Here is a 21,141-nt window from a genome sequence, read left to right as displayed (position 1 = left end):
AGGCGTCCTTAATTCTTAGCTCCAGAGGCTTTTGGTTTATTTTGAAACTATTTTTAATTTTTCGAAGGGGGATGATATGTAAGCGCCCAAATGTTAAATTCCATCTGTTCACATTCACAAAACCAAGTTACAAGAAATAATTTATTCTCTTACTCTTCATGTTTGTTGGGTTCGGGTTTGAAGCGCAACAGGAGGGAGAAGGAGCAACAATCCAACTTACCCTTAATTTTCAGCTGCTTAATTTTTCAACTTACCCATAATTTTCAGCTGCATATAACTAGTAGATTAAATTAGCTCACCGCTTAAACAAAAATGTATCGGCGAAACGAAATGAAACTGTCGAAATCAATCAGGGTACACGAATATAATTTTAGCGATCGAATTATTCAAAATTTCGACTGCTGAATGTATAAATTAATAATTCGCAGTATATAACTCACCTTCATCAAATGCAATAGAAGTCATCTATGTAGTTAGTAGGGTGAATGAGAAACACCCAAAAAACTCCATGATTCGTCAAACAGTACACTTCATTGTACTTACGTTTTGAGTGCGACACAAATTTTGAGTCGACGACAAACATTCAGTAATGGATTAATCAACACAAACCGACCTATTTATATAACAGATAATGATTTAGCAGCGGTCAGTTTGGGCACGTTTGAATGTCTTTGAATACAAATGTCTAGGAAGTTTCACGTTTTATTAGGTAGGAGTCACCATTCGTCGTTCACAAACAAATACGAATATTTTTTTTTTCTTCTCTTCTTCTCATGAAAATCAATGGAGCGCACTTTAAATAAACAGACTGAAGCACTGAGAAATATCCACATTTTCTATTTCTATATTTTCTCCTAAACACTCTCAATTGAATAGCAACTTACAATTCCAAACGCCGTACTGAAAAACAATGTGGTCTTCTTAATCGCATTTTATTGATATCCCCTTCTCTCTACTTGCCACCTACACTGTACCATCAGCTTCGCAAACTCTCCCCCTATTTACAACTGAAAAAATTGTAAGTAAAGTTAAAACCAATTTTTCTCAGTTCTTTAGATATCAATAACATTGCAATGAGATCTCCTTCCTTCTTCCCGTCCGTTCTTCAAGTGTATGTTAAATGCAACAAATACACTCTATATTTTAAAATCGTTGAGATAAACGATGTGTAACTTATTGTAACGATTAAATAAACTTAAATAAAAGTTTCTCCTTTCTACTCTACCAATTATAAGCAAACTTTCACCATTTATTACTGAGCTTGTGACAAGTTATGTTACAACCAGTCATGATCGACCCGGCTTTCCTGCGAATGGCTTCGGCGACACGCATCGGTCTTGACTTTGCCTTGCTGTTGTTACGGATATTTTTCACTCTCGGTTCCTTCTGTTTTGTTGAAGGGCTGCCACATTTACTCTAGTGGTAAATCTCTTCACGATACCCATATAAGGTAAATGTTTATTGTATAAGTTAGGAGCTGTACGACCCAATTTCTCCTCAAATAATTAGTTTAAATTCGCCAGGCTCCTCTACAAAATTTATAGGGTTGAGCCTCAGAATGAATTAACTTGAATTATCAGTTTCCTATGAATAGCCCGCCTATGGTTTATCCATATTCTGATACGTTTCTTAGCTTTATAGAGAAACAAGATTTTGTTTTGCCTCGGTAACTTTGTTTTCAACTTTCTTTTCAGGCATGAGATAAACACAAATATACAAAGAATCGTGAATAACATTTGATTCAGAGTGAGTTAGAATACCAAACTTTGTAATAAAGTTCGGATGTAACTCATTGGCTAACTCATCTTTCTGATCCCCGGTCATCGCAATGAAGCAAGCCTCAGAAATTACATCGGCCCCCCTACGAGTGAATAACTAGGAGCTTGCTCTGATGTGCTTTCCAATGAGTCGAGTGAAAGGCGATATGAGCCAAAAGCAGCCGAGTTTTACAGCCCTGGCATCCCAAGGAATCTTCATGTTCCTGTGAATTCGGCTGTCTTCATTCATTAAAAAAACATGCCTGGAGCAGTTTGTTTCCTAATTGTTCAGTAAAAATAAACTTGCGTGTCTTTATAAGCAACAATTCGGCTGGATTTCACTGAACATTTCCCTGTCAGATTCTGTATTAGAGCCTAGAACCTTCAGGCAAAAGTGTTAGATTCTACCTGCAGAACTATTTAAGGAAGTTCTAGTTGTCACTTAGAATCTATAAAACATAGCTGTATTGGTAGTTTAAATTATAGAGAGAATACGACCATAACAGCTTGATACGAACTCCACTTATGAAGACATCTGGAGCACTCATTATCACACATCCTAATTATAAATCGCTATTCTGGATTGCACTTGAACATTCCTCGAAAAAACTATAATACACACAGATCAACACTTTTTTAAATATTGCGCTGATTTACTCGATCACCCCTAAAATACAGCTAAATAAAGCTGTTCCACAAAACAGACACGTCATACTCCAAATGTGTAGAAAGTTAGGGCAACTTTCAAAGCGATTCAATTTTGAGTTTCCAAACAGCTTCTTCTTGTTTAGTCACATCAAGCTGTTGTTGTCTTTGGATTTTTAAGATTAACCTGGGTGAAGTTAATGAATAAAGAATTTATCATTATGCCCTAAAAATGGACATAAATTTTACCGGTAAAAAACTTTTCACCTGAAAACTTTTAAACTTTAGAAAATTTCCGTAGAGATTATCTGATCACAATTGTTAGACTGATTCCTACCACAAAGTCTGCATTTGCCCTGTCTAAGTTGAAGTCTTCTTCAGTAGTATTTTAAAGTTTGTGCCTTCATTTAATTTTACACATCATTATTCCTCGCCATTTTTTATTTTTTAAATTTTTTAAATTTTTTTTTATTTTTTATTTTTTTTATAATTCCTGGTCGTGTGCTCCGTCACCACGCGTTCATACAGCGATAAATTAATTTAAATCTTTGCCCTTCTAGTTTGAGAGCTCTGATTGGTGTTATCGCGCTTTTTGACGGTTTTAATGAGAATGAGTGACTTGATCACAAATAACGATAAATTAATCATTTCTGACAAACTTCACCCATATTTAAGTAATCAAAGCAAGAAGCCACGCCTTCTATCGGTTTACCGGCTTAATACGCCACGCAGGATGTTGACAAATTTGCCGAAAATGTTTAAACTACTCGGCTGCGCCTAATAACTTTTGAACAAGGCCGTGTTGGAAAAGCACTACTCCGGCTATGTGGTATATAATCTCCAATAGAGTTACAAATAAATAATTTGATGAATTATTGAAAGTTCAATAGACGGAAATCACCAGTATAAAAATCTACCCAAACTATTGATGATTATGATGACCACTCTAAATCCCCAAAGTATAAGTACCAACAATCAATTAATGCAGCTCTTTGCTTTTCATTCAGTTTGTACCACAGTAGCGGTAAGGACATAATGGTGTTTTAGAAAGTTTGTAGATATGGTACAATCCACAGTTTTTCACTGAAATCAATTTTGTCTTCTCACATGTAACAGAAGAACGATCAAAGCAAACCGTCCGGGAAACCTCACCATCGCCTACTTTAGGATGAGCATCTTTCAACCAGCCTGAATAAGTTGCACCACAATTGTAATTGTTTTCCTTCCTTGTCGGCATTTTTGTTCCTGCAGCTCCCACAAAGCGATACCATCCGTCAGAGAGTCCCTTGTCACACAAATCTGTAAGCGAGTGAAGTGTTATGGCACTGATCATTCGGTTGGCTTTACTAAGGTTTTTGTAATGGTGGCAAGGATCGGCTGCAAAGTGAAATTACAATTGTGACAGGACAGGATTATAGTCATTAATACCAATGGTTATATATATTTTTTTACCGTTCTATAATTCAGGCAGTCTACCAACCAGCTGCAGAACTTGCGTTTTACAAGAGATAAACTTGTGCTGTTGTAGGATATTTTTAGTCGACAAGGGTAAGAAAAGTGATTTGAGAAATCACATGATATTTAAGATAATTTGTCTCCATACGAATCAGGCGTGGAAAATAAAAAAAAAAATTCAACCCTGTTCAAATTTTGTGTGCAGCTAGGCACTTATATGGTATATATACGAAGGGTTTTATTTTGGAAAAAGAAATAACATTCTTGTTGCCATTTTAACAACGAGTGCTAATATAAGGGTAAAGACTTCATTCTAAAATAAAAAAAAATCTTAGTATAATTTGTTGTATGGCAAATCAGCCGCCTTCAATAAAATGATGTACGAAATGTTTCGCCAGAGGATTTAATATAGCTGAAATACACATGAAAGGAGGTCAGATAATCTGAATTTCAACAAAATGGACAACTTTTCAAAAGCAATTTGTCTAAAACATATCGATTCTGAATATTTTTCTGGATTTGCGAAATATTTTTGGATTGTCCCTTTTCGGCTTCCGTTCCTCTCTCATTGCCATCAAAAAATAAATGAAATATGGTTTCTCAGTTTTCGGGTCGTAGGTCTTAGGTCTTAACTTCCGTTTCCGTTACAACCGACAGTTCAGTGAGTAACCAGGATTTAATTAGAATTCATCGCTTCATATAGAGTAGCTGTAAAGTTTGTTTAAAGCCATCGAAAGAAGTTCTAAAAATATCGTTCACGAACAGTCTTTCAAAGCAATTAGATCTTAGGGCCTCTTCATATATGCCCGGTTGACCGGGTTGGCCCGCTTACCGGGACGAATTTCGCCTTGGGTTCATATGAGAAAATTCAGCCCGGTTACCGAGATGAGAAAAGGCCGAAGATCCTGGGGACGAGTTTTGGCAAGAAAACTACTTTTGCGCCTATCGTGGCTTTGGCAACCCTTTTAGCTGTATTACTGCAGTTAAATAGGTTGCTAATGATGTGGAAAATTCATCAGGCAAAGCAAAACGAGGAGAAAGAACCACTGGCCCGAACATGAACTCTTCGTCGTTATGAAGCTTCGCCATCTCCACTCGCAATTCCTCGTACTGATAAGAAAAATTGAAACATTTGAAAAACGAAATTAAGACCCACTCAAAAGCATGATGTAATTTATGTAATATCTAAAGATGAATAACTAAACCGTTGGCATGACAAGGAGGATCAACTGCAAATGTACCTTAAAGGCATCAGATTTTTAGTAAGTCACCAATCACCAGCAAATAAACTAGGTTGGAATTCACAATAATCTTTTAATTTTCGAGATTTTTCGTTCTCAAAATGGTAAGTGAAATCAACCCTTCCGAGCGTTAATAACGGATCGATTGTTTACATTCATTGGGTAACCAAATATTTATCCCATTGCGACAGTGTCGCTCAGAGATATTTGCTTTTGTCCAAACTCAACAGATACTTCCATAATATTAGGAGAACTTCTGGAATTTGCTTTCATTCTGAACGAAATAAGTACCAGGACTTTATTCTGACCAATAAACTGGTTTAAGAGGTGACCCCAAATATAGCTACGTCATCATAACTTTTCTCCTTTGACCTTTGAATTTCCCCCGCTTTTTCATGAATGGAATCAATTCATCAACAAACAAACATTGTTCAGGTAACATTGGAGATATCAGGCTTACAAGTTGGCGTAAATTTTTACTGTTCAAGGCGGCGCAAAACGACCGTCGAACGTTGAAGTAATCTGTCATCAAGATCTTTCATTCCCACATTTTTTTCCAATAAATGTTAAGAAAAAGATTCGATCTTTTATTTATTTCAAGAGATTTTAGGAAATCTTTACTACAGGTCTCGAGTTGAAGTCATAAGAATACCATCGATACGCCATGTTAGCGGGCAAGTATGGGTGGACTAGGCGGGCTTTATAGATGGGGTTAAGTGCCCGCGATTTTTTAAAAAAAGTTCGAAAGTTATAGACCATTGCTCTTAACAGCATTATGTCTTCAGCATTTGAAATTGAGCAGGTGTCAAAAAATGAACGCTGTTTTTATAGTTTGGTTTGTTTTAAAGGTATTTCCCAACTCATAAGGGACGTGCTCATCACACAGAAGTATCTTGGTATCTTGCGGCTTCCCACTAAAAGCCGTCATCACAACTAATTACCAGTCTGTGATAACGTTTTCTAATCCCAATTTATGTAGCTACTGCCTTCTATAGAAGGTGTAGCCACATATGCTATTTCCCCTTGTGATCACGTTATCATTACAGGCTTCTCAGTCTGTGATAACGTTTTCCATTCATAATTCTAATCACAATTTGTGTGGCTACTGTCTCGTATAGGAGGCAAACCCACATATGTTATTTTCCTTTGTGATCACACTATCATCACAGGCATTGTCGCGGCGTGACCACGCATGAAATATTTATTCCCGTAATCGCACCTATATCGCCAAATCTCTTCAGTCACATACTTTTATTCTTAATTTGATTAACATTTATAAGCGACTTCGTTTATCTCTACATAGCCGAACCTGTTTGCAGCACGTGTTTTATCGCCCCATATCTGGCACTGTTTCACACGCTTTCAACGGAACGTTTAGTGTGCGTTTCTTTCGAATAAGCCGAGAGATGTGAGTGGTAGTTAACCGAAGTGTTGTTGTAAAATAGTTAAATAAAGTGATTAAATCGTGACTTAACAAGGAAGCGGGGTTGTAGACACCGAGTCAACATCTGTAACCATGTACAACTCACTTATTTTGATCCAAATTAAAAGTAATGCCTTACTAGCGGAAAGTTTAGACACTAAATCAAGGTAAAATAATATATCGAGGCCTACCATGTTTCCTTCCATGTCTTGATAAAGAAAAAATCATAACAAAGTTCGAAATAAAAGATTAAATGAAATCATAATGTTATAATTCAATTGAACGTTCGTAAACACTGAGAATCTAAGAGCAGAAATCGCAGCTTGTTAGCGGCAGTACTACATGTAAAACCTAGTCGTCACAATAGCAATTTGTACTACTCGCGCGAAAATCATTACAAACTATTCAGTATCCCTGCAGTACAGAAAACGGAACAGGGATTTAATCACAATCAATTTCCAAAATTTACCTTTTTTCAGGGAGTCTTTCACGTGCTCGAACGTTATATTGGCTTTGAGCCTTGAGAATTATTTCCCTTGACAATAAAATGCTATAGAAAGAGCTTACAAAATTACAAAGGAACTATTTTTGATGTCGCTTGGACCGAGAAATACAGATTTGAAATAATTCATGCTGTCACTGATGAACCAAAGGGCACAATTCTCTCAGCTATTAGCTTGATAGTCTCCACAGACTAACGTTATTAGACCGAACGATCTTCCTTTTCTTCCTGGTGAGCCGGCCACCTCAGGGGAAAATTAAAGAGACATTTGACTTCCTCTCATGTAAACACTGGGAGATTGCGTTATATTCATCTTTCTTTAAGCTTGTAAAAGATATCCGGGAAAAAAGAATGGAAAATAATGGTGAAGAAATCGCTGTTCTTTTTCCTGAAGGCATGAAGAAATCCAGATTACATATTAATCATGGGGAGTTTCGTTCAAGTGACAAGTTGCGATTTGCGTGTGGATAATAAGTTGTTTGAAAGGTGGAATTATAACATTATGATTTCATTAAATCTTTTATTTCGAACTTTGTTATGATTTTTTAGTTATCAATACATGGAAGGAAACACTGATTGACTCGATAGCACTTCGGTGGTGACAAGTCTCTCCTCGTCATATCTTATGCAAATTTTTTTAACAGTTTTCTGACAGTTTTCAGATGATTTGAAATATCTTAGTTCCTGTCACAAGAAAATGATAACTGCCCGTATCTGCTCTTTGTAAGGAGATGCCTATGTCTCCTTCATGGAGAAATGCAGCGTCACGCCATCGTTACAACGTACATGTTTATGACAATTGATCGGTGTGAGGATACTTCAGTGTAGATCAGCCGACTTCAACATGTTTCAAATGACATACAAGTATATCAGTGTATCTTCAGAGGACTTTGGGTTGCTCAAATTTCATGAAAGAAGGGGCAACACTCGGAATCTGGGTGATATGCACTCGATTTGAGATATATGTTTAAAGTTACGTCGAGTAGTCCTCCAAGAAGTTTGATCATTTTTTTTTTAAAGATGACAACCAGAGGCGAGATTTCTCTTCGGGATATTGCTCATAAGATAACATTCTTCCAAAGCCGTGCATGTTTCATTTGTCTGAAACATTTGTTGTTGAGAACATCAGATGTAAACATCGCCAAATTTTGCAGTATCTTATTTTGAGCTTTTTTCGCGAATTGCCCCTATAAAAAGGAGAGGAAGGCCCGCAGAGGTTTTCACATATTTAAAAGCTAGAATATTATAACCAGCTAGGTGGGTAGTTTCAGTTCCAGAATCGGTGTACTTTTGGAGAATTTCAGATAAACGTTTTCCCTGTTTTACCCGACAAAAAAATTGACCGAAACTGTACCGAGATGAATAATCTATTGGTGTGTTCACATTGACTCTCAGGGAAAATTGAATGAATCAAAGTGAAGACGAACTGATTTCACTATGTATGGTAGAAGTGCCAATTTGTAATGTTGTATTTAGCTTGAGATAGAGAAATAAACATTTCACTCTTTTTTTGCGACGTTTTTGTATGAAAATGAGGCCCCAGGCCTCGAACAAGCAGTTGTTGTTACCATGGCAATAAGAGTGCTGCGACCTTTAAAAAGGGCATTTTTGTGCATCTCCCCTGAGTGCCTAACTGTATGCAAAACTTGAAGGGGGGTTGAAAATTTTCATTTCCCAAGATGTTTGATTCTTACAGAGACTTGTTCTTAACAACGAATGCTCGTCCATGACTAAAGGCCTCATTCTAAAATAAATAAATAATTAACTAAAAAAAAATAGTATAACATTGTAGAGCAGATCAGCCGACTTCAACATGTTGCAGATGACGCAACAAAACGTTTCGCCAGAGGATTTAATATCGCTGAAGTACAAATGAAAGGAGATCTGGTAATCTTAATTTGGATGAAACACCACAAAGCGGCAAAATGGTTGGTAATCATTACCAGACCAGCAACGATTCAAACCGAGTCTATTGAATACTTACCCTAGCAACTTGAAAGGCATGAAAGAAACCAAACTTACCTTTGCAGTCCAAGCCATCTCCAATGTATCCAAGACTGCAAGTGCAGATGTACGAGCCCTTGGTATTAGTGCAGGAGGCATTCTGATGGCAAACGTTTATTTTGCACTCGTCAATGTCTGGAAGAGAAAATACACACATAGCTCAGACTCGGAAATTGGATGCGCAACGTAACAAAATAATACTATGCAGGATCAAGGTCGCCAAAAAAGTTGATAGTGTCCCATATAAACATCAGTAATCACAGTGAAAAGAGAAGCATTTCCCACAACTAAACCTTAGACCTAAAGGAAATCGGCGCGATTAAAATGAAAAGAAAAAAAGAATTAATTTAAATGGAAAACAGATAAAATATGTTCAGTAGACATCTGCCATGCATATGATTCAGCAACATAGAATTACTATTTAATGTTTATGTTTAGCGAATTCATTGAATTTCAATTAAATGTCGAAACTAATTTGCGAAATACTTCCCTCCGTTATCATACTTTATCGTTAATCAATCCAACAGCAGACAAAGAGGTAATCATACAGACCAGAGTTGTTCATCATCAACTCAGGTTTATGACCTAAGCGCTTGACGTGATTGAAGCTATCGTTAAATAAATCATCAATAATCTCATTTTCTTGCTATGCCAAAACCAGCGGCGCTGGGTTTAAAGCTTAATTATCAAAATACTTTCTGCGGACTTCACATTATGTTGAACGGAAAGTCATCAGATTTACCTGCGCAATCACTTCCATTTCCAGTAAATCCGGGGTTGCATTCACATACATGTGATCCAATGGTGTTTGTGCAACTAGCGTTGTTGTGACAAGTGTGATTTCCATTACATTCGTCAACATCTATTAGATCATAGACATAAAGAAAAGTTCTAATTATGAAAAATTTTACGGAGCATAAGCTATTACCATATTGACGATTATTTTCTATAGATGTCGTTAACCCATTTCTGGAATACGAGATTGTCTCAAAGAGCGAAGAAAATTATCAAAGTAAAAATCTAACAAGTAATGACTTTAAGTTCGGTAAATGTCCCACCTATGTTACATATATTAAATCAGTTTTTCCACGGTTTCAAAAAACAAGACAAAGAATCAGACTAAACAAACACTCGTTATAAAAGTCATCAAGTATCGACAATATTCTTAAAACCAGTGAATGTACCGGTACAATTCTGTCCATCACCGGTATATCCAGGTTTGCAGTTTCAGACGTATGATCCGTGCGTGTTATTACATGTGGCGTTCACGTGACATGTGCCAGGAATTGTTACGCATTCATCAGTATCTGTCATAAAATTAGAACGAAAATGAGAAAAAGGGAGGGAAAGATATCACTTTCTGACATTATCAATCCACAAAATCCTCAATTTAAATGTAGCTTCTCGTTTCAGCGGTTCTTTCAATTAAGCTTTTATTTCTGAACTCTCCTTGCAGTTACTCTATTAAGCATACAACATGCTCTTTCCACGGAAAAGGTGTCAAATGTTCAAGATGAAAAAAATGTGTAGATAAAAAATACCGGCAAACATGTACAAAACACAAAACAAAAATATACAAACGAGCAAGCGAACAAAACTTTACACACGCTCAATAAACTATATTGAATTCACGAATTCACGCCACTTTCAGTAACTAAAGGAGATTTGTTAGATGAGTATTGCGAATCAGAAAAAAATCTCACATATACGTCATTTCAAGTGTTGACTAAGACTTATACCCTTTTCACAACGTTCTCCCTCGTATCCAGGAGGACATGAGCATCGATATCCCTTGAGTGTAAATCCAGACTGGCATGTTGCGTTATTTTCGCAGTGGGAACTCTTGTCACAAGCGTTCTGAAGAAGAAACAATAAATAGATATAATGAAATAACGAAAGAAAGATGGACGGATTGAATAAAAGAAGAAACTCAATACCGAATGATGGAAAGCAAGAAAATTTGCATAAGCATACTTACTGTTTTTATATTATCCCAAGGCAACAATTTTTTTAATTTAGTTGTAACTCACCTTCGAGCCTCGATAATAAAAATTGACATTATTTTTCAACTTATTGTCATATTTCAGATGCGTGGCGTTATTCAGTTCACAGATGTGAACTGGGTCCGTATTCTCTGGATCTTTTTTGAAGTTAAGACTGACACAGTTGTCGTTCAGATAGCACAAAAGCTCACAATCATCAAAGTTCTTGACTTTTCTTGTTTCGATAGTATGGTTTACCAGTCGTCTTTCAGCAAAGAAGTAATAGTCCGGAAACACCATTGCGCGCTCTCGCTCTAAAATAGACAAATTGAAATATGATTATAAAGGCATACTTTTCCGTCGCAAAAAGAATTAAATTTCGAGTAAAAAGTTCTAAGAACAAATCTCTTAGCAAAAATTCTCCGATCTCAGCAAAGGGAGTTAATTAGTGTTTGCTTCTTCAATATCATTGTCATCAGTGCAATTAACTTAATTTGAATTCTCTTGTAGGGAGCCATTTTATATTTCAAAAAGTTAGACCAGGGATGTTCTTTGAGGGTTTTTTTTCCCTTAATTTAAACAGGTGCTCGACTATTGAGTGTTTATTAAAGAGATGATTAGCTGAAGAGGTTCCTTGTGGCCCTTTACTTCAAACTGTTATCGTGAACAGGGGAAATTCATGCAAATCGAAGCCAAAAAAAAAACATTCTTGTCTTTCGTCAGTCAACAGAGTTATATTAGTTTTTTTCAAAGTTTTCTAAACGCACAAATCTAGAATTAATTTTTACTTTTGCAAGCCAAAGTAGGTTGTTAGAATTACTTAGCTATGGTGAATATAATCAACTCTTTATTTCCGTCGTTTGTTTCTGAAAACAATTCATTTATCTGCTCATCGTTTTTATGTATTCATGTCGAATAAAGTCCACCCACACATTTTTCTGCTGATGGAAAATATCGATCACAGCAACAGAGTTTTAAAAATTCCGAATAATACATATTTGAAGAAATGTCAGTCAAGCTATCCTTGCAGTGAGATTAATTTTGAAAGAACACAAAATTGGAAAATTACACGAAGCTTCTGTGCAGAGATTTTGTCAAAGATCTTCGCAATCATCTTATTTGTTCTTTGGCAAGTTTGAACCCTCCACTTCAGAAAGTAATACCCACAAGGATTTTGCGCCAAAGGGTTTTTTCAATTCCACAAAAATGGTTAGAAACTTATAAGACGGGCTACCCTATCTTTATAAACAAATTTTTAAAATCAGAAAACGTGGTCTATTCCAAATGCCAGCATTTTTCTTCTATAAAAATGACTCCGCTTATGTTGGCGATAAGCCGCCAATTTTTCTTTCATGCAAATTAACGAATTCCCGTCTGCTCAACAGCAACGATATGTTTTTGATAGAATTAATTACCCTTCCATGTAAATATGAGCTGAGCGATAGGATTTAAGGGGTTTTGCATGAAGAAATACTTCATCGAAGTAGTTCTTAGTTTTTTTTATAACAACTGCAAATTTCCGATATGGCCCATCATAATAACACTCCTTTGTTAAATACTGTTAATATTTACAAAAGAAGTTTACAAGACTGAGGTTCCTTCCTTTAAAAATCATCTTTGTTGAATTCAGGTTTTTTAATTTTGTCATAACGACACGTTAATAAGCTCAATGCATCAACTGTTGTAAATCAGCGAAATAGAAATATAGAGTGACGGAAAATATGATAGCAAGGGCTGGAGTATGAATATAGGGATAGAAAATGATGCGCATTTTGTAACTCACCTTTACCAAACGTCAAGTAAGTCGTCGATGAAGTCCAGACTGCGAATACCAGAAACGCTGAGAATTCCATGCTTCCTCAAGACAACGGAACTCAATATTGATGCTTTCAGTGTGCCACAAACTTGGTGTGGACCACCTACATTTAATAATGGATTTAGTAAGAGAAACCGGCCTATTGGTGTTGAAACTGGGATGTTAACAAAGTTAACAGCCGTCAGTCCCGCCCCTGCCAAGTCGTGGGTACGCGTTTTAAAGACTACGAATGAACACGTTTCCAATGTCTTCCGTTGTGCTATTTAGAAAGACTTTGGTTTTGAGGGGCTACGACTCTATCGGTGTTCATTAACAGATTAGAAAAAGGGATTTTGTATTAACTTCAATTGCTTCATAATTATAGTCAATGGAGTGCGTAAGACAAAAATATTCCTAAGAAAATTAGGTGAACATATTCCGATAATGCAGTCACATAAAAAGCCAAGTTTTTCGAGTTTCTGAACTTCAAATTTTAAGATCGATCCATAAATTCGACGTTTCTTCGTTTGTGTGTTTGTTTTGTTTTTTTTGTTTCATTCTCAGGGGAAACTCCTTACAAGTTTAATTGAAGCGTCAATAATTGACGAAAAGAAAATTCTCACAAAAATATGGTAATAAAAATAGATCTTATGTACCGAAAGTCCCGCTCACGAAATCCTGCGGATAATGGTAATCGGTGTGTAGGAGTAGACAGGCTGGCGTAACCTTATCCGCCAAAAAAAATCACTCGCACAGTTCATCATCATCATCATATTTTATTTGCCTTATTTACATAATACAAAAAAAAGATTATTAACAGCGGTTATAGCTAGAAGGTGAGGAGACTCAGGAAGCCACCGGGCTTATGGGAGAGCCACCTCACTTACATTAATAAATAAAGTAAAGAAAAAGTGCTGCGAATGTGCGGCTAGGCCAATTCAAGGATTATTTAAGTAAAAACTCTTGCATTTTCGTCTTAAAACTTAGAAGGTTTGACGAACGAGTGACTGAAACAGGAAGAGAGTTCCAAATTTTAGGACCTTGGTAAAGAATTGTAAACTGCTTGAGATTTGTACGGCACAAATGCGTTCGATAATTACTGGCTGTTCTAGTACCATATTTGTGAATTTGGCTATTCGTTACAAAAAGATTGAGAAGCAATGGAGGCAATAAGTTATTTTTATAATAAAACATGAATTTGGCGATTTCAAACGTATTGACTTGGAAAATATCTAAAATTCCTAGTTTGGAGAATAAAGGAGCGGAATGGGCTCGATAGTCTGAGTTGGTGATAGCCCACACAGCTCGCTTTTGCAAGTAGTAAATTCTATTTAAGTTAGATACGTATGTGGACGACCAAGCACAGTTACAATAGACGATATAAGGATAAATTAAGGTGTAGTACAAAGTGAGCTTGGTTGTAGAGGATAAGAAAAAGCGAGACCTGAATATAATACCTATTGATTTAGCGATTTGTTTACATACATAGCTGATATGGTGTTTCCAAGTGAGATGATCATCAATATAGTAGTATATACAGTTAGCTTTCATTTTCCAAAAACACGAATTCTTACTTAAGACTGTATCTTGAAATATGTCTGAAATTATGAAATAAGCCACGTTCTTAGATAGATTGTGAGTCTCTTGTTCCAATTCGATGAAATGAATAAGAGAAACTCCTTTTTGAATTTAGAATATCGTGTTTGAAGTTGTTAAGATGTAACTCCCACTTCACTACAGCGAGCAAAATATTTTCTCGTTTGGCCTTCCTACTTACTCGAAATAATACAGGAACGCAATAATTTGAAGTCCTGAGTCATTAGCCATTTCATCTTCCCTTTCTAATAAGCCCTTTAGTTTGAACAAACAATAAATCCCCCTTAGATGGTGGATATTAAACAACAAAAAATTCCATACATTTTCTGAGCAACTTACGACCTATGTCTCGAAACATCAGTATTGAATAAAGATTGTCGAAGGAGAACCCCTGAATGTTGTTTTAAGCGCCATTTTCATCTCAAAGATAATAGCAAATTGATGTTTGGAAAAGGTGTACCGTAATTTATGATTGGATTCATCCAAACCATTCAGTATCGGATCTGGCTTCCAAGGACTTCATTGGAAGAACTTTTAAATTATAAGACATTTTCAGGTTTTCCTCCGTTAGATAAAATTGTTGCAGACCTAAGGTTAAAGAGACATGTGGGCCAACGTTTGGTTCCCGACTTATCTTTCTGATGGGAAGCCATGTAAATCAACTTCCATATTTTTTCGAGGTTCTTCTTGTTCAAAATCATCACCTTTGTCATAGTATGAACGGAATTCAAACCAGCCGCATATTGGTCTAGGTTGAGGGATAGGACAAAACAATCTGTGAAGGAAATCTTTCTAAGTACAGAAAAAAACAACTGTAATTTTTGGCAAGTTAGATATTTCAAATGAAGAAGATTTTTGTCATCAACTATATTTTTCTTTACCGTAAATTGAACCCAAACAGCGGGCTTCGTCACTGCATTAATACCTCTCTCATCACTTTATGGAATTTCCTGTCGTTTCGAGTTTCACAATTTGTGACGAGCTTGGAACCGCCAGCATTGACTTTTTATAATTTGGAACTTTTCTCTATTTACGGTAATGATGGAACCACAATTTCTACAGAAGTAAACCCTTGTAGGAAACTAAAATTAAGGACAATGATCTTGTTTATTTCAAATAGCGTGCTGCTTTTTCGCCAAAGTTTGTTATATCCACATTTGAAAGCTCGGTATTTTTCACTTTCGTTTTTTTTTTCAGCCACACAGAAATAAAGAAGTTAAGAGTGGATATTCAATTTATATTATGGAATGAAAGTCAAACTCAAGTTATCCATGCATTAAATATATCACTTTATACCCTCAAAGATCCAATGTTCTTTGGTGCCCAGCTTTAGTGTTATTGAGCCAATCGTGTTTTCTTTAATTACTGTCTGGTAGGTATGGTTACGATAGCAACTGTTGGTTTCAAGCCAAGATGAATATTAATATTAGAAGTGAACTGCTTTCTTCCTGTTTGGGCTCTTTGCACCAAAAGTTAAACTGGTAAAATAATACTAGGTGAAAAATTGAACCTAATGCAACGGATTGAGTAGAGTCATGCGTCTTGGACTATAAATTGTTATTATTAATTCCTTGAAAGTGTCGTCTGTGGTCAGGTGCCAAAGGCGTTATAATTATATGATGACTGACCCCCGTAAAGTCCTATTGTGCTCCTTCTGCACTACATTAGCGAGTTCAGTCGAAGAAGGTAATTAAGTCTTCTGCACGGTCCAAGTTTCTAAGAAAAATGAGGGCGATTTACTAGGGTATCCTTCAAAGAAGATCATACTTGGTCAAAGTTTATGAGATATTAAGCACCTCAACGATCGAATGCACGGATTTACATATACGACAAAGTCAAGCACCAGTTTCAATAAACAGTTGCCTGACTATTGAGGGTTTATTAAAGAAATGTATTAGTGAAGAGGTTCCCCGTGGCTTTTTTCTTTGAACTGTTATTGTGAACAGAAGAAATTCATGCGAATTGAAGCCGAAAAAAAACCTTCTTGTCTTGCATCAATGGGCAGATTTATATCAGGTTTCGAAAGTTTCGAAACGTACAAACCCAGAATAACATTTTAAATTTTTTACTTTTGTTAGCCAACGTAGGTTGTTAAAATTGCTTAGCTATGGTGATGTAATCATCTCTATATTTCCGTTACTTGTTTTCTTAAAACAACTCCTTTATCTGTCATTGTTTTTTGTCATTCATTTTTTGTTTCTTATTTCGAAAAAAACGTCCGCTTACATCATTTTTCAGAGGTTGAAAAATATTGATTCGAGCTACATCGTTTTAAAAACACTGAATAATATAAACTTGAATAATTTCAGTCTAGGGGATCCTTGCTGTGAGATTAATTTTGGAAAAAAAAAGTTGGAAAATTGCACTAAGCTTCTGTGCAAAAGTTTTTTAAGGATCATCTCAATCAAGCTATTTGTTATTTGGCAAGTTTAAAAGCCTACACTTCAAAACTTAACTCTCGGAAGACTTTTTTCAATTCCACAAAATGGCTAAAAGCTTATGAGACCGGCTACCCTTTTTTTTATAAACAATGTCTTAAAACCAGAAAGAGTGGTTTGTTCCAAATGCCAGCATTGTTCGTCTATAAAAATGACTTCGCTTAAGTTGGCTGAGAGCGGCCAATTTTTCTTCCATGCAAATTAGCGAATTCCCGTCTGCGAAACAACAACGAAATATTTTTGATCGAATTGATTACCCGTCCATGTAAATATGAGCTGGGCGTTAGGATTGAAGTGGTTTTGAATGAAGCAATTCTTCACCGTAACAGTTCTTTTTTTGTAACAAAATACTTCTGCAAATTTCCGATTTGGCGTATTATAATAACACACCCTTGCTAAATACCATTGATGTCTAAAAAACAAGTTTACAAGACTAAGGTTCCTTTCCTTTAAAATCACGCTTGTTAGGCTCAAGTTTTTAGTCTTGTCATACGACACCTTATTAGCTCAGTGCTTCAACTGTTGTCAACCATCGAAATAAAAACAAAGTATAATGGGAAATAAGATAAGACGGGGATAGAAAAAGACGACAACATTATAAACATATACTTAAGAACATTAGATGAACATGCCTAGATAATGCAATCACATAAAAAGCCAAGTTCCTTCGACTCTCTGAGAAACAACACCTTGGAATTTTCAAGATCGATCCATAGATTCAGCATTTGGTTTTTTTTTTTTATTTTTTATTTTCACTCTCAGGGGGAAAACCCCTGATAAGCTTGACTGAAGCGTCGATAATTGACGAAAAGAAAATTCTCATAAAATATGGTAATCGGTGTGAAGGACCAGACAGGTTGGCGTAACCTTATCGGCCGAAAAAGACGTTAACCCTGCACTCGCACAGTTCGCTTCCATTTTCCAAAAACATGAATTCTTAATTTAGACTTTATCTTGAAATAAATCTGAAATTATAAGATCAGTCACGTTCTTTGATGGATTGTGAGTCTCTTGTTCTAATTCGAAGAAATTAATAAGGGAAACTATTTTTTGAATGTCGAATATCGTGTTTGTAGTTGTTAAGCTGTACCACCCGCTTCACTACATCGAACAAAATATATTATCGTTTTTCCCTCCTAATTATTCGAAATAACACAGGAACGCACTAACCTAAAATAATTTAAAGTCCAAATTGATAAGTTATTTTATCTTCCCTCACATTCATTAACGTCAAAATCAATGTATGATGAGTTCTAATAAGCTCTTTAGATTGAACAAACAGAAAATCTCTCGTAAACGCCTGATCTTAAAATACAAAAATTCAATAAATTTGCCGAGAAAATTACGACCTATGCTTCGATGCATCAGGACTGTATGAAGACTGTCGATGGCTCATTATAACAACACACCCTTGCTAAATACCATTAATGTCAACAAAACACGTTTACAAGACTAAGGTTCCTTCCCTTAAAAATCATGTTTGTTGAGTTCAGGATTTTAGTTTTGTCACAATGACCAGTTATAAGCTCAGAGCATTAACTGTAGTGAGTCAGCAAATAAAAATAAAGAGTGATGGGAAATAACACGAGCTGAAATGAATTATTTTTAAACAGAAATAACACCACCTGCATTCAATAATGGTTAAGTAATAGATACCGACCCTTTTGTATTGAATATGGGATGTTAACAAACTTAATAGCAGTCAGTCCAGACCCATTGAAATGATTGAAGCAAATAAAATGCGTGGGAACGCGTTTGGAATATATGGAAAGACTTTGGCGAGCTACGATTCTATCGGTGTTTGCCTTCAGATTAGACTCATGGATTTTGCCACACAAATTTCCAAAACATTAACTTCAATTGCTCCATGACTATAGTCAGTGGAGTGCGTTTAAGGAAATAACATTATAAACATATTCTCGAGAACATTAGATAAACAAACTCCGTTACTGCAGTCACATAAAAAGTCAAGTTCTTTCGAGTTTCTGAGAAACAACACCTTTAAATTTACAAGATCGATCCATGGATTCAGCGTTTTTGGTTTTTTTTTCTTTTTTTTTTCTTTCTTTCTTTTTTTTTCTAATTATCAGGGTAAAAACACCTCATAAAATTGATCGAAGCGCCTCCAAGGCCTTCATTGAATACCTTCTAAATTATAAAACATTTTCAGGTTTTTATCGTTAGATAAAACTGCTGCAGACTTAACGGGACCTGTGAGCCAACAATTAGTTCCCGACTCATTTTTCCGATTAGGAGACATGAAAACCAACTTCCATATTTTTCAAGGTTCTTCTATTTCAAAGTCATAAATTTTTGAAGGAAGACAAAATCATTTTTGAAAGGAAATCTTCATAAGTACAGAGAGAAAAAACATCCATAGTTTTTGACAAGTTGGATATTTCAAACGAGGAAAATTTTTGTCGTCAACTCTATATTTTTTACTGTAATTTGAACTCAAACAGCGGGCTTCGTCACAGCATTAAATCCTCCCTCATCGCTCTTTGGAATTTCCTGTCGTTTCCAGTTTCACAATTGGTGACAAGCACTGACTTTTTATAATTTAGCACTTTTCTATATTTACGGTAACGATGGAACTACAATTTCGAGAAGGGGTGTAATCATAAACTTAAAGAAATATCATTGAGAAAAGGTTCAAAAAGGAATCCCGTTGTAGGAAACTAAAAATTATCTTGTTTATTTCAGATAGCTGAAGATGTTTTCTCGCCAAATGTTTTTATACCCACATTTGGAAGCTCGGTAAATTTCATTTTCGCTTGATTTCAAGTACACAGAAATAGAGGAGTCAAGAGTGGATATTAAATTTATATCATGGAATGAAAGCCAAACTCAAGTTATCCATGCATTAAGTATGATCATTTCTTACCTTCAAAGATCCAACGGTCTTTGGTGCCCAACTTTAGTGTTATTGAGCCAAATGCGTATTCTTTTATTCCTGTCGGGTATCTATGGTTACGATAGAAACTGTTGGTTTCAAGCCAAGAGGATCATTAATATTAGATATGAACTTCCCTCTTCCTGTCTAGGCTCTTTGCACAAAAGCTAAATTGGTAAAATAATATCAGGTGAAAAATTTAACCTAATGCAACGGATTGACTTGGAGTAATCCTTCTTGGACTATGAATTGTTATTATTAATTCCTTGAAAGTGTCCCCTGTGGTCAGGTGCCAAAGGTGTTATGATTCTATAATTACTGACCCCCGTAAAATCTTATTGTGCTCCTCTACATTATATTAGCGATTTCAGTCCAAGAAGGTTATTAGGTCTCCAGTACGGTCCAAGTTTCTAAGGAAAACGAGGGCGAGTTTTTTAGATATTAGCCACCTGAATGATAAAATGCACGAAATGACATATATATGACAAAGTCAACCTCCAGTTTCAATAAACATGTGCTTGACTATTAAGTGTTTATTAAAAGAATATAAGTGTGAAGAAGTTCCCTATAGCCTTTTTTTTCGAACGGTTATCGTAAACAGAGGAAATTCATATGAATTGAAGCCGAAAAAAAAAACATTCTTGTCTTGCGTCAATGAGCAGATTTATACCAGTTTTCGAAAGTTTTCTAAGCGTACAAATCTAGGATGACATTTTTTAATTTTTACTTTTGCTAGTCAACGTAGGTTGTTAGAATCGCTTAGCTATGGTGAATATAATCAACTAACATAATAGCACAACCTTGCTAAATACCATTAGTGTTTACAAACCAAGTTTACAAAACTACGGTTCCTTCCTTTAAAAATCATGTTTAATGAGTTCAGGATTTAAGCTTTGTCATAACGACCGGTTATAAGCTTAGTGCATCAACTGTTGTGAATCAGCAAAATAAAAATAAAGAGTGATGGGAAATAACACGGGCTGAAATAAATTAGTTTTAAACAGAAATAACACCACCCGCATTCAATAATGGATTAAGTGATAGAAGCCGACCTTTTCGCATTGAAAATAGGGTGTTAACAAAGTAAATAACAGTCGGTTCAGTGCCATTGAAATGATTGAAGCAAATAAAATACGTGGGCACGCGTTTTAATTTCTGCTTATAAACGCATTTGTGATGTTTTCCATTAGCGAGTTCAGTCGAAGAAGGTAATAAAGTCTCCTGTACGGTCCAAGTTTCTAAGAAAAATGAAGGCGATATACTAGGGTATCCTTCAAAGAAGATCATCCTTGGTCAAAGTCAAAGAGATATTAAGCACCTGAATGATCGAATGCACGGAATTACATATATATGACAAAGCCAAGCACCAGTTTCAATAAACAGTTGCTTGACTATCGAGGGTTTATTAAA

The 21,141-nt window shown here is 35.7% G+C and overlaps 1 pseudogene; it reads right to left on the bottom strand.

Moving 5' to 3' along the window:
- Window positions 1–2,983: 2,983 nt before the first annotated feature.
- LOC136280677 (uromodulin-like) lies at window positions 2,984–19,804 on the bottom strand (annotated as a pseudogene).
- Window positions 19,805–21,141: the final 1,337 nt, after the last annotated feature.

Source organism: Pocillopora verrucosa, chromosome 5, assembly GCF_036669915.1.
Source record: "Pocillopora verrucosa isolate sample1 chromosome 5, ASM3666991v2, whole genome shotgun sequence".
Classification (NCBI taxonomy): Eukaryota; Metazoa; Cnidaria; class Anthozoa; order Scleractinia; family Pocilloporidae; genus Pocillopora; species Pocillopora verrucosa.
The sequence above is the reverse complement of the archived record's forward strand: the minus strand, read 5'-3'. Positions and strand labels throughout refer to the sequence as shown.